Here is a 17,604-nt window from a genome sequence, read left to right on the forward strand (position 1 = left end):
GAGGCGTATTAGAGGTGCTCTTGGTATTAATACCCATAAGGCAGTGAGTGGAGAAAGATTGACAAGAAGAAGAAGATGAATAGCAATGCAGTTGTGGCAAAGACCTGAGCTCATCCCACAGGGAGGTCTGGATGAAGGATAATCTTCTGTCTTTGTCCTGAGGTAAAGCAAGGAGCTCAGGCCTCCACATCTCTACTTGACCAGCCACGGTGATTTAGCTGGTCCTGAGGAAAGGTCATAACCTTGGGCAAGGCAGGTCCCCTCACTCAAGAAACTTCCTGTAGAGTGACTCAGCTGTGAACAGTCTGCAGACAGTACTCCTGGAAACTAGGGAATGAGTTCTTCAGTTCTGAGGGAAATCCAAGCACCTCATCACTGTGTCCACTACAGGCAGCAGAGTTAAAAATGTCTAGCTTGACTTTGGTCAAGGGAGAATTAGAAAGTACCTGTCTTGTGATGCATGGGTGGTTCAGTTGGTTAAGCATCTGCCTTTGGCTCATGTCATGATCTCAGGGTCCTGTGACTGAGCCCCGGGTTGGGCTCCCTGCTCAGTGAGGAGTCTACTTCTCCCTCTCTCTGTGCCCCTCCCCCTTCTCTTGCTCTCTGTCTCTCAAATAAATAAATAAAATCTTTAAAAAAAAAAAAAGAAGTACCTGTCTTGAAGCCCTACTGCTATTCCAAACATATGATGACAAAAGATAAAATATAGCAAGTAATAAGCAAAAACTGACATTTATATAAGGTATTATAAAACCCCATATTAAGAAGATGTACCTAGTGGTGCCCAGAGGGCTCATTACATTAAGTGTCTAACTCTTGGTTTTGGTTCAGGTGGTGATCTCAGGATCATGAGATCAACCCCCATGTTTGCTCCATGCTGGGCATGGAATTTTCTTGGGATTCTCTCTCTCCTTCTCACTCTCCTCCCCCTAACCCCACTCATGCATGCTCTCTCTCTCTAAAAAAAAAAAAAAAAAAAGAAGAAGATACATACTTATACTTGACACATTGCCCTAATATTAACTTTCTTCATGCACACAAGATGGTTCCTAATGGTGATAAGATGGCTCCCTTTAAGAATTAGAGCCACAGAGTCCTTATTTATATCCTATGAGAAGGAGAGGGGAAAATTTACCTTTCTTTTAACCACAAAATCAAGTCTTTACCTCCCACCATGTGCCACATCAATCCAAAGTCAGCCAAGGACAACATATCTGCAGGTCAGGAGCCCAAGGTGGTGAAGGGGCTGCTGGAGCAGAGAAAAGGCAGCCAGGAGTTTGGCTCCGACAAGAAAATGGAGACTAAACATTCCCCATGACGGGAAGGGGATGAGAGCCAAGATGACTGCGTGAGCCTAGGAGCTAGACTGTCTTTTCCCACCTCTGAAAGAAAGCTGAGAAAGCTGAGATTTTACTACAATGGGATAATGAGGCAGGCAGGAGGGACTAGACACAGCTTCTACCCAAAACTTGGATGAGCAGCCCAATGGCTCAGTAGCTGCATCTGTGTCAGTGCAATATTATCAACAACAGCCTTAATCCAACATGAGAAAACAGGGTTCTGGGCTGGGGGGGTCCTGAAGAGCCAGCTGCAAGCCAGAGGAGTGGGCACAGTAAAAAAAAAAAAAAAAAAAACAGGAAGGAAGAAAAGATGTTCACTGAAGATGAGCCTACGGTGCAAAATCACAACACATGCAATGAGATCTAATATTAAAAAGAAATCCTATAGAATCAACAATGAACAATCATTAATGGGTGATCATTAATGAAAATGGCAATAATGAAAATAATAGAAAAATCTGAAGTTAGCATTAAAATAGTTAAGTTCTGGAGACTGATGCTAGCAGCATGATGGCAGAAGACATCCTCCATTTTTCTCCTCCACCAATAACAAAATTCATCATCCATCATGGACAAAAGTACCTTCAGAAAGCTGTGGGATCCAACACTTTATGCCAAGGGCCCTGGAAGGAGTCTCACCCACCCATGTATCAGGTAAATAGGCAGACAGACCTTGGTCCTGGCCGTGGATCCAGTGGTTCGTGAACTGGCTCCAGCTCCTCTCAGCCACAATCGGGGAACCCCAGGAAAGTGCTTCCTAAGATAATCACCCACAGATGAGAGAAGCTTTATGAAAGTCCAGGTTTCGAGACAAGAAGCTCCAGCACACTGCTGGAACAAAAAAAGTATGTATGAGTTTGGGCAATAGGGAGTTATTGATCAAAGAGTTCAAATCCCAGCTATAAGATGAATAAGTTCTGGGGATCCAATGTATAACATACTGATTAGAATACTATATTACATACTTGAAAGTTGCTAAAGGAGTAAATCTTAAATATTCTCACACAAAAAAGAAACAGTAATTTGGTGATGTACTGGAGCTACCTCATGCTACAGTGGCAATCATATTACAACATACAAATGTACTCTATCAACATGTACAACTTAGTCTCACACAATGCTATATGTCAATTATATCTCAAAAAGGTAGGAACAAAGTGAAAATCGAATTAAAAATAAAACAAGAAGTTATGAGGGGATACAAGTATTTACTTCTTAAAAAGTAATCTCTAGGGGCACCAGGGTGGCTCAGTCGGGTTAAGTGTCTGCCTTCAGCTCAGGTCATGATCCTAACGTCCTGGAATTGAGCTCCACATCAGGCTCTCCACTCAGTGGGAAGCCTGTGTCTCCCTCTCCCTCTGCTGCTTCATCTCCTTGTGCTCTCTATCTTTCTCTCAAATAAATAAATAAATAAAATATTTTAAAAAAGTAATCTCTACACCTAATGTGGGGCTCAAACTCAGAACCCCAGACCAAGAGTTGCATACGCTACCGAATAAGCCAGCCAAGTGCCCCACAAGCATTATAAAATGTATATTTTAAAAGTGTCTCCTAAAAATGTTGGAAATGAAAAATGTGGTCATTAAAATCTTTAAATCTGTAGATGATATAAACTCCACACTGGATATAATTAGCAAGAATTCGTGAATTGGAGGATACTACTTAGAATTCCACAAAAATGCATCATAGAGAGAGAAAAATATTTTTTTCATTAAGCTATAGTTTAAAAACATGGAGAATAAATTGATGGGCTCCAAAATATGGCTAATAGGAATGTTAAAAGTATAGGATAAAGCAAGTGGCAGAGCAGAGATATTTAGAAAGATAATAGTTGAGAATTTTCCAGACATGCTGAGAGAAGCTCCAAATCCAGGTAGCATAAATGAAAATAAATGCACATCTAGGCACATCCTAGTGAAAAGTAGACACATGAAGAAAAAAAAATCTTTAGGTTACCAGAAAGAAGATACAGATTACCCACAAAGGAATGACAATTACATTCTTAGCTGACTGCTCAGCCACAACAATTGATTCCAGAAGGCAATGGAGTGATATATCTTCCCAGTGCTGAGGGAAAAGAATCATAACCTGTAATTTCATATCTGGCTAAATGTAAAGGCAAATTAAAGGTACTTGCAAATATACGAAGATTAAAAGAATGTACTGCCTGCAGATCCTTCTGGACATAATTCAGGAAGAAAGATAATTTCTGTGCTGGGTAGGCAGCCAAGAAACAAACATTTATTGAGTATCTACTACACATACTGCAGGTACATGATCCCTGTCCATCCAGAGTTTATGTCTAGCTCCGAGGACTAAGCTGAAGAGAATCTCAGACAAAAGGAACTGAGGGTACAAAGGTATTGGGCATGAAACCACAGAGGAGTAACCAAGAGTAATGAAGTTCAATGGCTCATGGGCTTTCAAGAGACCAAACTAAATATAAATAGTTTGAGTCCAGGGTATGCTTAATGAAGAACTACTAGGGGCTTTTAAGAATTATTATGGGGATTTGGGGGCGCCTGGATGGCTCAGTCTGTTGTGTCCAAGTCTTGATTTTGGCTCAGGGCATGGTCTCAGGGGCTGTGAGAGTGAGCCCTGGGTTGGGCTCTGCACTCGGTGCAGAATCTGCTTGAGATTCTCTCCCTGCCCCTCTCCCAACTCATGCTCTCACTCTCCCACTCTCTCCCTTTTAACTAAAAGAGACAGAGAGAGAGAGAGAGAGAGATAAAATCTTTAAAAAAACAGAGTGATTAAGTGGAGTTGAATCCTGGTCTTTTCAGTTTGGGATCAATACCATAAAAAAAATGGGAATATAGAGTATGAGAATCTCCAAACTTTCCTTCCAGGGAGAATAGAAGTAAAACACTCTATGGAGACACTGAATAGATGCCAGCCCTTTTCTGTATACCATTTCATGTATCTGAATTTCTCCCATCCTAGCTATTGACCAACTTTATGTTTTTATGCTGTGGGTCAGAGAGGGAGAGGGTGTGAGCAGGATAAATTCTGAATGAAAGAGCAACAAACTGAAATAAAAAGATAAACCCCTGACCTTTATTTAGTTTTGCTTTCTGAAGAAAGATGTGCACATGAATTTGTTTCCCTAGCTACCATGCATAAAAATAGAAGATGCAGTATTTGGTAATTTTATGGCTATTAGAATGATAAAGTGTCATGGAAAGTTATTGCATTTGAAGACAGTATTCTCATGCACAGACTCTGGGGAGCAGGGAAAGATGGGGGGAGACACCATCACATACAGAAATAGTTTGTGTGTTTATAGGTCATTTTAGCCAAGTTCTGTGTACACAGCAGGCAAAATGCTAGTCAGCAGTGGCTTATGTATGCTCTCAGGAATTAGCTGACAACATAGCTCCTCTGAAGGTAAGCAGAATGTAATGAATCTGACAGTGGAGTTTCTTCATCCAGAAGCACACAAAACTGGCCAGTTTGCTTTTGTGCTGGAGGAAACACATGGCGCCACACGCAGGAAGCAAGCACACTGATACAGCCATGAATACACCTTCTCTGGGACACACAGTCCTTTCAAAAGAGGACAAGAAGGCCAAAGGAGTGTTCGACACTGTAAATGGCTGGGAAATTGGAGTGATTCACTTTTGTCTAGGGAAACTATTGAGTTCTACATCCTGAAAATTCAGTCATTGGAGTTGAATGGGAAAAAATTAAGAGAAGGACATTTTTTGATGAAGCTAAAAGTTTTCTTGACAGATAATCCAATGCAACCCTTGGAACCCATATACATCCTGATTATATTCACAAAAAAAAAAAGTGAATGGAGAGGACAGCCACTGTGATGGTCTTCTCTGGGATTCCATGAACTTTGGCAATAGAAACGTTTTCCTTGCACTCCCAAGGGACTTGAGTAGAGCACCTGACTACCCTTAGGCTATACCATAGTGAAACCAGAGATGATAGCTCATTGTCATTTTCAAAAATGTCAACCATGCCTCCTCTCTTTGTAATGTATCTCACCATTGGGAAAGTCTTCCTAACATTTCAAGTTGTTAAATTTACTAATATTTCCCATCATGCCCTAGTGTTTATGCTCCAAAGGCCTCCACTGCCTATGAATTCATATAAAACATTTAGAATAACAAATATGCCTCTACTTCTCTTTCTTCCTACATACATCTTTCTCCAGGATACTCTCTTTTACTGCCCCAGCATTCTGTGTTTCAGTCACACCGAAGCATTCTTGCTTTTCAGAATATGCCACCCCTCCTTGACATCTGCTCTGGATACTCCTTGTGAACTGGCTTACTCAATCCTTCCTAGCCCACTCCCACAAACAGAAATTAAGTACTCATCACTTCCAGCCTCTTGGAATCAAGGGGTGATCAAAGAAATTGTAGTGGTACTCAGCCTCCACCCTTCATCTAAATGTCGAAGGTGTTCACTGAGATGGTGGGAGCTGAGAAGACAAGATGTTAGCTACTGATTCCTCTTGGACCATGGCTTCACTATGGCTGAACTACTGACTTCAGGCAGTTTTTTCAAGAGGAAGGCCACAAAGTCTGGTCTAGAGCTGTAGCAATAAGCTGAAAAAGCATAATGTGCTTGTGTCACCCCCAGTCCCTTACCACTTTTATTCCTATGTCAAGGGATCTGCCTTCCATCATCTTGTTAACCTCCACCTGTTATCCCTCATTGGTCCAAATGCTCTAAGATCAATATATCAGAATATATATTCATCTCTTTAACTCTTAAGTCAAACACATTAAGAGTGGGAGCCTATTTCTCATTGAGTCAACTATTTTATCTCGATTAATGAGGAAAATTTTAGTAATAAGAAAGTAAAAGAAAGAAGCCTGTCGTATTGAGTACAAGGTTTTTACTTGCCTCTTTACTCAAGAGGATACTCCCAAACCTAAAAGTTTTCCTTTTTTTTTGTTTCAATTCTGCTTTGTATTCCTCCAAGTCAAAGCAATAAGCATAACAATTCTTGAAAACACTCCACTACATGTCATTATCCTTTACACATACTTCTTCTGGCTAATTAATTACAATTAAAAATAAATGTGTATGTGTTAAAGAGTTAACAATGAACTCCCACACGTTAATGATTGGATTTATAATACTTTAATTATACAGCAAGATTTAAATAAAATAATTAGGCCAAATATATGTTTTTCTGCAATCTGGCCTCTACTCAACATTAAACTGCAACTCCATATCTGCATTGAAAGTTTTCCCACATTTCTTCCAAGAACTTTAGGTCTGCTTCAAGGTCAGGCTTCTCTCTCTCTTCCACTTCCTCTTCTGAGTCCTTTTTTCAACTTTCCAGATGGTGGGGTAACAAAGGGCGAGAACTGTCAACCCCAAGGGAGAGAAATATTTTATCACATATAATTTAGAATGGCAAGTGTACTGTGATAGAGAAGGTAGACTGATTTTGAAGTGGTTTTATTATTATTTTGGTTTTCCACAAATGCCTGCACCAGGGCCAACTTCTCCCCATCCTCCCCACCACGCTGGAAGGCCACTGCCTCCAAATGAAAGCAATGCCTTCCTTTTTATCTCTTTCTTTGTATACCACTTACTTGTAATTTACCATATTTTGTCTTATGTGGAGGGTATTTGCATCCATATTTTATCACAAGTTGCTTGAAATCAGGTACTATATCTCCCCAACCCCCATCCCTATCCCAGCAGGGTGATGAAAACAAAAAAGGCCATCGGTCCACACTGGTTTAATTAATAAGTCACAAGTGAAAATAGTTAAGAGAACTGAGACCCAGAGAGGTCAAGTAACTTGTCCAAAGTCACAGAGAGTTATCAGTAGTGCCAGGATTGGAATTCTTGACTATCTGATTTAAGTAAAGCCATTAATCGTGCAGAAACTGCCCATTCATGCTACTAAATTAAACTCAGAGAAGGCTGGCCAGTTATTTCACTGCAGCAATTACTGGTCATAGAAGAGTATCTGAGGTCACAGGTATATATACTTTCTCCAGACAAAAGTGAAATATCAAGAAGTTGGGCCAATTTCCTATTTTTGATTATTCTTTGAGTGTGCTATGCCTTTCTATCTTTTGAGGAAGAATATAAGGAGGAAAAGCATTCACAGGTTTTTTTCAGCCTAATTGAAATATTCTCTACATCAAATATGTTCAATGTAGTAGAAACTGCAGATGTTATTGCTTTAATTTTATAACCCAATTATTCTTTTATTTCTAGTTGTCTTCAGGATAAATTAACTCTTATCAGCTATTCAAATAGGTAATTATCATAAAGCTAAATACCACACAACCTCATAATCCATGTCAATTTATAGACTAAACTGGAGTAAAATCATGCTCCGGAGTTACAGGAAAGGAACTCCAGATTTTTATTATTTCTCAACATTTTTTGTGGAATACCCAAATGAAATTTAACAAGGAAATGATTTCTTTTTTTGTGAAGAAAGGGGTTTAGAATAGGCTTTTTTATTATAGTGGAATGAATGCTAAACTTAAGGCAAAAAAGATAATGAGTTTGGGTACAAGACATAATTTACCAGCTATGTGACTCTGGCCAAATTATGTTATCCCTTTGAGTTTCAATTTCCTTCTCTCTAGCAGAAAGATTTGGGATATTTTATTCTAAGATCCTTTCTATCTATAAAATCCCATGACCTTATGCTTCTGATGGTGCTATAATAGTCTGGCCAGGACGTCTCAGAACTCAACACTTTATGGTTATAATAGATAAGGTCAAGTCAAGTGGCCTGCAAGAACAAAACTGTACTCATCTCTATCACCTCAGGACAGGGCCAGAATTCAGGTGAAGTTAGTGAGACACTCACATTAGTGCAAAGTTTAAGGGTGTCTCCTCAAATCTCAATCATCAAGAGAAATATTATTTTAATGCAATATTTTAAAAAGTCAAAATTAATGCAAAAATGCACAATGAGTAAATATCAATATTTTAAACAAGTATAGGATCAATGCTCAGGGAGCAGAGGTGTATATTAGTCAGAACAGGTTTATTGATGCTGAAGGTTCTTTAAAAGGCATAATTCCAGGGGTGCCTGAGTGATTCATTCAGTTAAATATCTGCCTCAGGCCCAGGTCATGATCCCAAGGTCCTGGTATTGAGCCCTTTAACAGGCTCCCTGCTCAGTGTGTGTGGGGGTGTCTTTCTCTCTTGCTCTCTCTCTCTCTTAAACAAACAAACAGGGACACTGGGTGGCTCAGTGGTTGAGTATCTGCCTTTGGCTCAGGTCATGATCCCAGAATCCCAGGATTGAACCACACACTGGGCTCCCTGCTCAGTGGGAGTCTGCTTCTCCCTTTGCCTTGCACCCTGCTTGTGCTCTCTCTCCCTCTCAAAAGAATAAATAAAATCTTTAAAAATAATAAAATCTTTAAAGAAATAAGAGAAGGGTGGAATAATATTAACTGTCTATTACTGTATAACAAATTACTCCAAATGTAGGAGCTTAGAACAACATATAGGGCACCTGGGTAGCTCAGTCACTGAGCATCTGCCTTTGGCTCAGGTCATGATCCCAGGGTCCCAGGATCAAGTCCCGCATCGGGCTCCCTGTAGGGAGACTGTTTCTCCCTCTGCTTATGTCTCTGCCTCTCTGTCTGTGTCTCTCATGAATAAATGAATAAAATCTTTAAAAAAAAAAAAAAAACAAATATGTCCCTCAGTTTCTGTCAATCAGGAATCCAAAAGTTGCTGAGTGGTTATGGCTCAGTATCCTTCATGAGATGGCAATTGAGATGCAAGCTGGAGCTCTGGTCATATAAGCACTTGACTGAGGGAGAATCTACTTCTAAACCCACTCATGTGCTTGTATGCAGGCCTCAGATATCCACTACCAAGATCACTCAATGGTTGGCAGCAAGCCTTGGTTTCTAGCTATGTGGGCCTGAGTGTTCTCCTGACATGGCTTCTCTCTCTCCTAAGGGCCATCTCATGACATGGTAAGTGGCCTTAGCACAAGAGAGAGAGAGATGTGAAGAATCCAAAGTGAAGTCATCCTTCCACTTAGGGTCCCAATCAATCCATTCTAGCCATCTCCAGACATCTGAGCCTCTCCCACTGAAATCCCAAGCATTGTAGAGCAGAGACAAATAATAAATAGCCCCTATTATGTCCTAGTTCAATTCCAAACTGAAATAACTATCAGCATAATAAATTGGTTGTTCTTATATGCCTCTAAGTCTTGAAGTGGTTTGTAACACAACAATAAATGACTAGATTATAAATTGTTACTCAGAGTGGGGTGCTGCCATTAAAAAAAAAAAGATACATAACATTGTCTTTCAGACTGAGTTGTAGACAAGAGCAGAGAAAGCCTCAAGGAGTCTTCATGAAAGCTTGGAGTTCAGTAAGGAACTTACTGTCTGAGACTGGAGTAAAGAAGATATGTATCCTTAACAGTGAAAAGTTTGGCAGCATATTGCCTGAGGTAATATGGAAAATAGGAAATATACAGAAAATGTATGGATTTGGCTAAGGAAATTCCCTGGAAGAATATTGATACTGCCAGTTGATTTTATTAAGCTACATGTACAGAGAAAGATGAACTAAAAAAAAAAAAAAAAAAAAAAGGAACTCTTCAGTTTTCAATTTCAATAAGAATTGAGAGGAAATATAAGGGAACCAGAACCTGTAGTTTCAAAAAGAAAACCACTTTTCATTCCCAGACTCTCAAGACAGTAGAGAGGTCTTGATAGAAGAGATAGCCTCAGGGCAAAGATCATCTCAAGGATGGAACTGAGATTTTTTTGTTTATACTTCAGAAAGATTTGTGGGCATGCCTCATGGACTCTCTCAACTAGACAAAAAAGCTTCTGAACATCTTAAGAGAGCTGTCTCATTGCACTCAGACTCTAAAATGAAGCCAGAGACAGCTTGTCATGAAAACATCTGTGAGTGTTGTTTTTGTGTAATGGAGTGAAGCTGAATAAGATTTATAGGAAAGTCACATAATATTTAAGAGAACTAAATTGGTATAAGTACTGGTGACTCATAAAAGGGACAGAAAGAGTATAAAATTAAGGGTTTCCAACTTTCTATGGGAAGAGAGCTGAGAAGGCTACTCAGTTGCAAAAGTGATCTATTTCTTATGGAATGGAAAGGTCTGAGAGCATGTAACCAAGAGCCATGGGAAATCATTCCCAGGGAGTAAAACTGGACCCTAATCAAAGAACCAGCAATGCGTTTCTGGCTGGATTTCAGAATTGCTACAGACTAGTTACTGCTGTGTGCTTCCCATATCTTTTCCTTTAGTGTCTGTTGTGATTGTCCTATTTATGTCTTTCTCTTGCATGTTATGTGTATTTGGGAGATTAGATAGCTTAGCTCTTTAATTCATAGGTCTTCAGATAAAGAGGATTTGTACTCATCTAAAGACATTCATCTATACCAGGACTTGATCTAGATGATAATGCCCTACAACTTGAACCAGTGCCATGATGGGGTAAGACATGGGTGGTGTTGGAAAAGAATGAGCATTTTTCATGTTAGAGAAATGCATCTGTGGCCAGAAAGCAGACTGTGACGGGGATGAAAGATGGCCACAAGTTCTTTGACCCTCACCTCCATCCATCCCCCTCTCCATTGAATCTGAGCTGAACTGTGAATTCTTTGACCACTAGAGTGACACGGTACCAGTTCAGAGACTAGCCTTAAGAGTACTTGTAGCTTTTACCTGGTCTCCTGCCATTATGGCTGAGTTATGATATGTTGTGCAAATGATGTCAAAATCTGTGATTTGTTCCTTACTCTTATTTCAAGATCACTATGAGCTGACTGAAATTGTGGCCCATATCTTCTTTGTTATAGGTCAGAGGATGAATAAATTGCCTCTGTCTGGACTGTAATAGTTTCATGGTGGAAGGGAACAATGAAATGGAGTAACCATGTGTTGGCTATTGGAGCTTCTCCTTGGAGCTCCTCATATCTGTTCACAGCGTATTGATGAAAACCAGTCACATGGCTCAAACCTACCTGCAAAGAAGCTTGGAAATGGGAAGACATTCACAAGTGCTTGGTCAGCAGTAAATGTTTTCATCAGAGAGGGAATATCATCTAACTCATAAAAACTCCCCTTTCTCTGAGGGCTGTTTAAAGGGTCAGTGGTGCTTTGCATCTTGAGTGATAACATCCAATACAAGGTTATGCCAAACCTCCTGTCTTTTTGAATCATGGGATCGTAATAAGATTTTAATTTTATTTTGAGAAATTAAAAAATATGACCAGAGCTGCACTCTGACTATCATAAAGTAGCTTAGACTGCTTAAGCTAGTATTTTCCATGGAAATCTTAGAGAGAAAAATTAAATGACTAAGCTCAAAGAAAAATCTTTCCTGGAAGTCCCCCAGAAGTGCTTGTTAAAAAACCATCCTGGCAACATCTGGGACTGAATTTTAGAGTTCTCAGATTGGAAGCAGGGAGACTAGTTAGGAGGCTGTTGCAGGAATATAGGCCAAAAATAACGAGTTCTTGGCCAAGGTGAAGAAGTTGGAGGTGGAACGAGGGGATATATTGTGAAGATATTACAGAGATAGAAAGAAAGAACTTGAGGAACAAATGTTTGTGGGTGGGAAAATCCACAAAGTCGGAAACGAGGGTGTATCAAATATTTTTAAAATAAAAAATTAAAGTCCCAGAATAAAATATGGGTGAAAGTTATTGCTTTTCTTTTTATAAATAGGGAATCCAGAAAATATCAAATATGGAGACATCTGACTATGGGAGTTTGAAAAGTGCCTGCACTCTTCCAATATATATGTATACAAAGTCAAAAATAAAAGGGAAACAAAGTACAAACTGTGGGGGTGGGGGGTTGGGGGATGTTGCAACACAAATAATAGGGAGTGAATGCCCTAATATGTAAAGATTGCTTTTAAGTCAATGATAAAACATGAACTCCAAAATCCAAAATGGTCAAAAGTCATGAAGACACAACTCCCCAAATAAGAAATAAACATAGGATGTTCATTTTCACTGATGACCAAAAAATTAAAAATTTAAAACATGCCACCAACTTTTACCACCAGATTGCAAATGTTGAAAATATTTACAAAATCTAATGTTACTAACCATTTTGGGGAAATGACAGTTCCCAATCATTGTTGATGAAAGCATTAATAAAGATAATTTTTCTCCAGAGAAGTATGATAATACATAAACAGTTTTACATGGTATCTTTTGACTCAGCAATTTGACTTCAAGAATTTATGGAAAAAAATATAATTGTGCAAGTATTTTTTTAAAGTATATTCAAGGTTGTTCATTATGAGAATAAACCTACTTGGAAACCTTAATATACATTAGTAAGGAGACCTTGTTAAATAAATCATATTGTGTTCAACAAAAATGAAACTCAGCCCTTTTTGATTTGTATTTATTGACCTAGAAAGCTGGCTAAATTATATTGTTTAATAAAAAACAAAACTACAATATTGTATGGTTTGATCATAAGTAGACAACTTTATGATTACAATCAAACCAACTTATTCAAAAAGGGGAGATTTCCATGAAAACATGAGGGAATCCCATAGCCTCTAAGAAAGAATTCCAACCAGGGCCAGCAACACATGTTGTCCTAACTCTCTCAGACTCTCTCCTCTCCTTCTCCTTCAATAGGCATCTTCTTTTTTTTATTTTTTTATTTTTATTTATTTATGATAGTCACACACACAGAGAGAGAGAGAGAGGCAGAGACACAGGCAGAGGGAGAAGCAGGCTCCATGCACGGGGAGCCCGACGTGGGACTCGATCCCGGGTCTCCAGGATCGTGCCCTGGCAATAGGCATCTTCTTAAGCTCAGTCCTCTGGGACTATTTTCCAGTCCATAGAGCAGAAATATGGCCACCACTATCATATCCTAGATTTGCATTTTTTTTAGTTCAACAAAGCAGCCAAATTAGACCAGAATATTTTGGTTTCAACTCCCAAGTCCTTGAGAATCCACTCTGGTTGAGTCAGTCCAGGGGACCATCCAATCCTGACTTAATCAACTGTTAATTAGGTAACAGTGTCATATTGTATAAAATTGTTCACCCTGTGGTAGCCAAGGGTGGAGTGAGGTGACTTTGTTTTTCTAAAATGAGAAAACCCAGAGTGGATGAACTAATGACATTAGACTATTGGCATCCAGTATAATCTACCCATTTGCTCTCTAGAAAACACAGATGGTCACTTCTTCCCATACATTTCAAAACTGCAACATTTAAGCAACAAAGCCAAGCAGGAAGCATAGTAGCTACCTTGCAGGTGATAGCAAGATCTAGTTCTCTGGGTGATGTATATTTTTTCTCCAGGACCATATCCAACAGATTCTTACTATCTGATATTATATATATTTTTAAATGGATACAAAATAGTGGAGGAAAACAGCCTAAGTGCAATAAAAATTGTTACTTGAAAATGACAGTAAAGGAGAAACTGCATCTCAGCCACTGGTCCAAGAGCACATATCTATTACAGGGTTTCTCAACCATGACATCACTGATCTTTTGGGCTAGATAATTTTTTGATATGGCGGGCTTTTTTATATCTAGCCTGTACCTATTAGATGCCATAGTACTTCCCCTCAGTTGTGACAATCAACAATTCCCCCAACCTCCCTCCTGGGACAAAAATCTCTACCAATTGGGAATTACTGGTGTATTAGGACAGAAAAGGATAGTTTGTAACAATGAAGAAATAAAGCCATTAGTCTTCTGGTGGTAAAATAAATTTCTTGTTCTGAACTTTTGTTGCTCTAAAGTCTGCCTAATGAAGATGTCTTCCTTGGGGTGCCTGGGTGGCTCAGTTGGTTAAGTATCTGCCTTTGGCTCAGGTCATAATCTTAGTGTCCTGGGATCAAGCCCCCTGTCGGGCTCCCTGCTCAATTTGGGGAGGGGGGAATCTGTGTGTCCCTCTCCCTCTGCCCCTACCCTATACATGCTCTGCCTCTCTCAAAAAAAAAAAAAAAAAAAAAGAAAAGAAAACATCTTCCTTGTCAACTGATTTTCAGAACCAGCCCTGGGGAGGAGAAATTCAGGACAATTACTCTAAAGAGGAAACTGTAACAACTAGGCAGTGTGCATAGTGTAGGCATTTGGGACCAGGGATTGCTCTGAAGGATACACAAGCCCAGGTTATTATTTTCCAGCCTGAAATTCTTCTAAAGAAACAATTCCTTATAAGAATCAATAAGCTAGGGGTGCCTGGGTGGCTCAGTCAGTTAAGTGTCTGCCTTCAGCTCATGTCAGGATTGGGGTCCTGGGATCAAGCCTCACATAGGAGTCCCTGCTCAGTAGGGAGTCTGCTTTTTCATCTCCTTATGCCCCTGCCCCCCACCATGTGCATGCTCTCTCTCTCAAATAAATAAATAAAATCTTAAAAACAACAACAAAAAAATCAATAAGCTACCTATCTATCAGTCTCTTGTTAAGAGCTTCTTTTCCTGAAAGCCTACGACAGGAACGTTATCAGGCACGCCTTCTGAACCCCCATGCAGGACTTGGCTTTACTCTGCTGGCCATTTCTTCTTAGCCTCAAGGCAAGACAGGATTAGCCTATAATGTTGCCCTCAACTCAAGTTTTCAGTGTGCTTTACTAAGAGATACACGATCTCCTTCATCCAGCATGAACTGTATTGTAATAAATGGTTTGTGGAGGTAAAATAAAAACTATCCATCTCTTCTGGGCTTCTCCCTAATATCCTCCAATTTAGTACCAATAGTCAAGTTTTATAATCGTCACTTGGTATTTATAATACATTGAAGAATTTATTACCTGACATTTAGCAAGACATGCTTGATTTTAATTGGCTGCAGAAAACTGGCTGTATAGACAGAGGAGATTTCCCTGAAAGATGTTCACCACTGAGCTCAACTCACTGTGGGCAGATATCGAATATTTCAAACTGAATACAAAATAACAGTTCTTCTGGTAATCATGGTTGGTAGAGTTTCCTCCAAAAACAGAGAACAACTCCCCAAAAAATCAAACAGAGAAAATTATTTAGGCACATTTTTAAATCTACTTCAGAAAGAGCTCAGGAGGAGAAAGGTTGACTATCAAATCATGAACCTTAGTTTTCCATAGGGGATGGATTGCAGGGTAATCTTTGTCAGTCAACTTTGCATTGTTCTGCATTGTTGCTATTCTTCAACAATTATGCATCTTTTTTTTTATTTTTAAAAATTTATTTGAGAGAGAGTGCACATGAATGGGGGGCGGGGAGACAGAGAGAGAAGCAGACTCCCAGCTGAGCAGGGAGCCCAACATGGGGCTCAGATCCCAGGACCCTGAGATCACTACCGGAGCCAAAGGAAGATACCTAACCAACTGAGCCACCCAGGCATCCCGTGTATCTATTTTAAAAGCAGAAAAATAGCTTCATTGTGCTAAAAATGATTTAAAAAGAGGGGCACCTGGGTGGCTCAGTTGGTTAAGCATCTGCCTTTGGCTCAGGTCATGATCTCAGGGTCCTGGGATTGAGCCTCACAATGGGCTCCCTGCTCAGTGGGGAGACTGCTTCTCCCTCTCACTCTCCCTCCTTCTCTCTCTCTCTCTCTCTCTCTCTCTCAAATAAGTAAATAAAATCTTTAAAAAAAATAAGTAAAAAATAAAAATGATAAAAAGAAATGTCCAGAGCATAAGGATTTGGCTAAGAGAACCAAAAGGTAGTAGCCACAGTTAGGAAAAGAAAGAAAAAAGAAAGAAAGAAAGAAAGAAAGAAAGAAAGAAAGAAAGAAAGAAAGAAAGAAAGAAAGAAAGAAAGAAAGAAAGAAAGAAAGAAAGAGAGAAATGTATACAATGGAATATTACTCAGCTATTAGAAATGACAAATACCCACCATTTGCTTCAACATGGATAGAACTGGAGGGTATTATGCTGAGTGAAGTAAGTCAGTCGGAGAAGGACAAACATTATATGTTCTCATTCATTTGGGGAATATAAATAATAGTGAAAGGGAATATAAGGGAAGGGAGAAGAAATGTGTGGGAAATATCAGAAAGGGAGACAGAACGTAAAGACTGCTAACTCTGGGAAACGAACTAGGGGTGGTAGAAGGGGAGGAGGGCGGGGGGTGGGAGTGAATGGGTGACGGGCACTGGGGGTTATTCTGTACATTAGTAAATTGAACACCAATAAAAAATAAATTAAAAAAAAATAAAGAAAGAAAGAAAAGAAAGAAAGAAAGAAAGAAAGAAAGAAAGAAAGAAGAAGAAAGAAAGAAAGAAAGAAAGAAAGAAAGAAAGAAAGAAAGAAAGAAAGAAAAGAAAGAAAGAAGAAGAAAGAAAGAAAGAAAGAAAGAAAGAAAGAAAGAAAGAAAGAAAAGAAAGAAGAAACTAAAGAAAAAGAAAAGAAATAAAGAAGAAGAAAAGAACGAAAGAAAGAAGAAGAAAAAAGCAAGAAAAAAAATACAGACGCAACAGTAAACCTAAATACGAACCCCCTACAAACCTCCCCCTACATACTCACTAACGCCTCTCCTATCACTCCCTCCCTCCTCCCTCCCCCGAATCCACTAATAAATAACGCCCCTCATCCCTCCCTCCCTCCGCCCCTAAGAAAGAAAAGAAAGAAAGAAAGAAAGAAAACAATAGGGAAGAGTCAATTAAGAAAGCTGAGAGATTTTTCAATGAGAAAGGAGTAGTTGGGTTCAAATGTTGCAGGGAGGTCAATGAAAGAACAGAGAAATAATATCCCATTGCACTTAGCAATTAGGGGTTCTCTGATGACCTTGGAAAGCTTCCATTCAGTGAGTAGGAAGAGGTCTAATCCAACCACCTAATTTCCAAAGTTAGAAAATATCATGATAATTCTCAATTCTCTCACCAAATCTTGTTTTTTTTTTTTTTTTTTTGGTATATTTTTTAATGGAGTTCGATTTGCCAACATATAGTATAACACCCAGCGCTCATCCTATTAAGTGCCCCCCTCAGTGCCCAACACCCAGTCACCCCATCCCCCTGCCCACCTCCCTTTCCACCACCCCTTGTTCGTTTCCCAGAGTTAGGAGTCTCTCATGTTCTGTCTCCCTCTCTGATATTTCCCACTCATTTTCTCTCCTTTCCCCTTTATTCCCTTTCACTATTTTTTATATTCCCCGAATGAATGAGACCATGTAATGTTTGTCCTTCTCCAATTGACTTACTTCACTCAGCATAATACCCTCCAGTTCATTCACGTCAAAGCAAATAGTAGGTATTTGTCATTTCTAATGGCTGAGTAATATTCCACTGTATACATAGACCACATCTTCTCTATCCCTTCATCTTTCAATAGACACTGAGGCTCC

General features: G+C 39.3%; 1 long non-coding RNA gene across 6 annotated transcripts in view; it reads right to left on the reverse strand.

Moving 5' to 3' along the window:
- Positions 1–17,604, reverse strand: part of LOC111096266 — a 106,046-nt gene that overhangs the window by 61,134 nt on the left and 27,308 nt on the right. For 5 of the 6 annotated variants that reach the window (XR_005360781.1, XR_005360776.1, XR_005360779.1 and 2 more), the window contains exon 3: positions 2,013–2,171. This is a non-coding gene — a long non-coding RNA (uncharacterized LOC111096266). The remainder of the gene's footprint in view (positions 1–2,012; positions 2,172–17,604) is intronic. The other variant, XR_005360777.1, reaches the window with a different exon arrangement.

The sequence above is a fragment of the Canis lupus genome, chromosome 6 (genome assembly GCF_011100685.1).
Source record: "Canis lupus familiaris isolate Mischka breed German Shepherd chromosome 6, alternate assembly UU_Cfam_GSD_1.0, whole genome shotgun sequence".
NCBI lineage: Eukaryota > Metazoa > Chordata > Mammalia > Carnivora > Canidae > Canis > Canis lupus.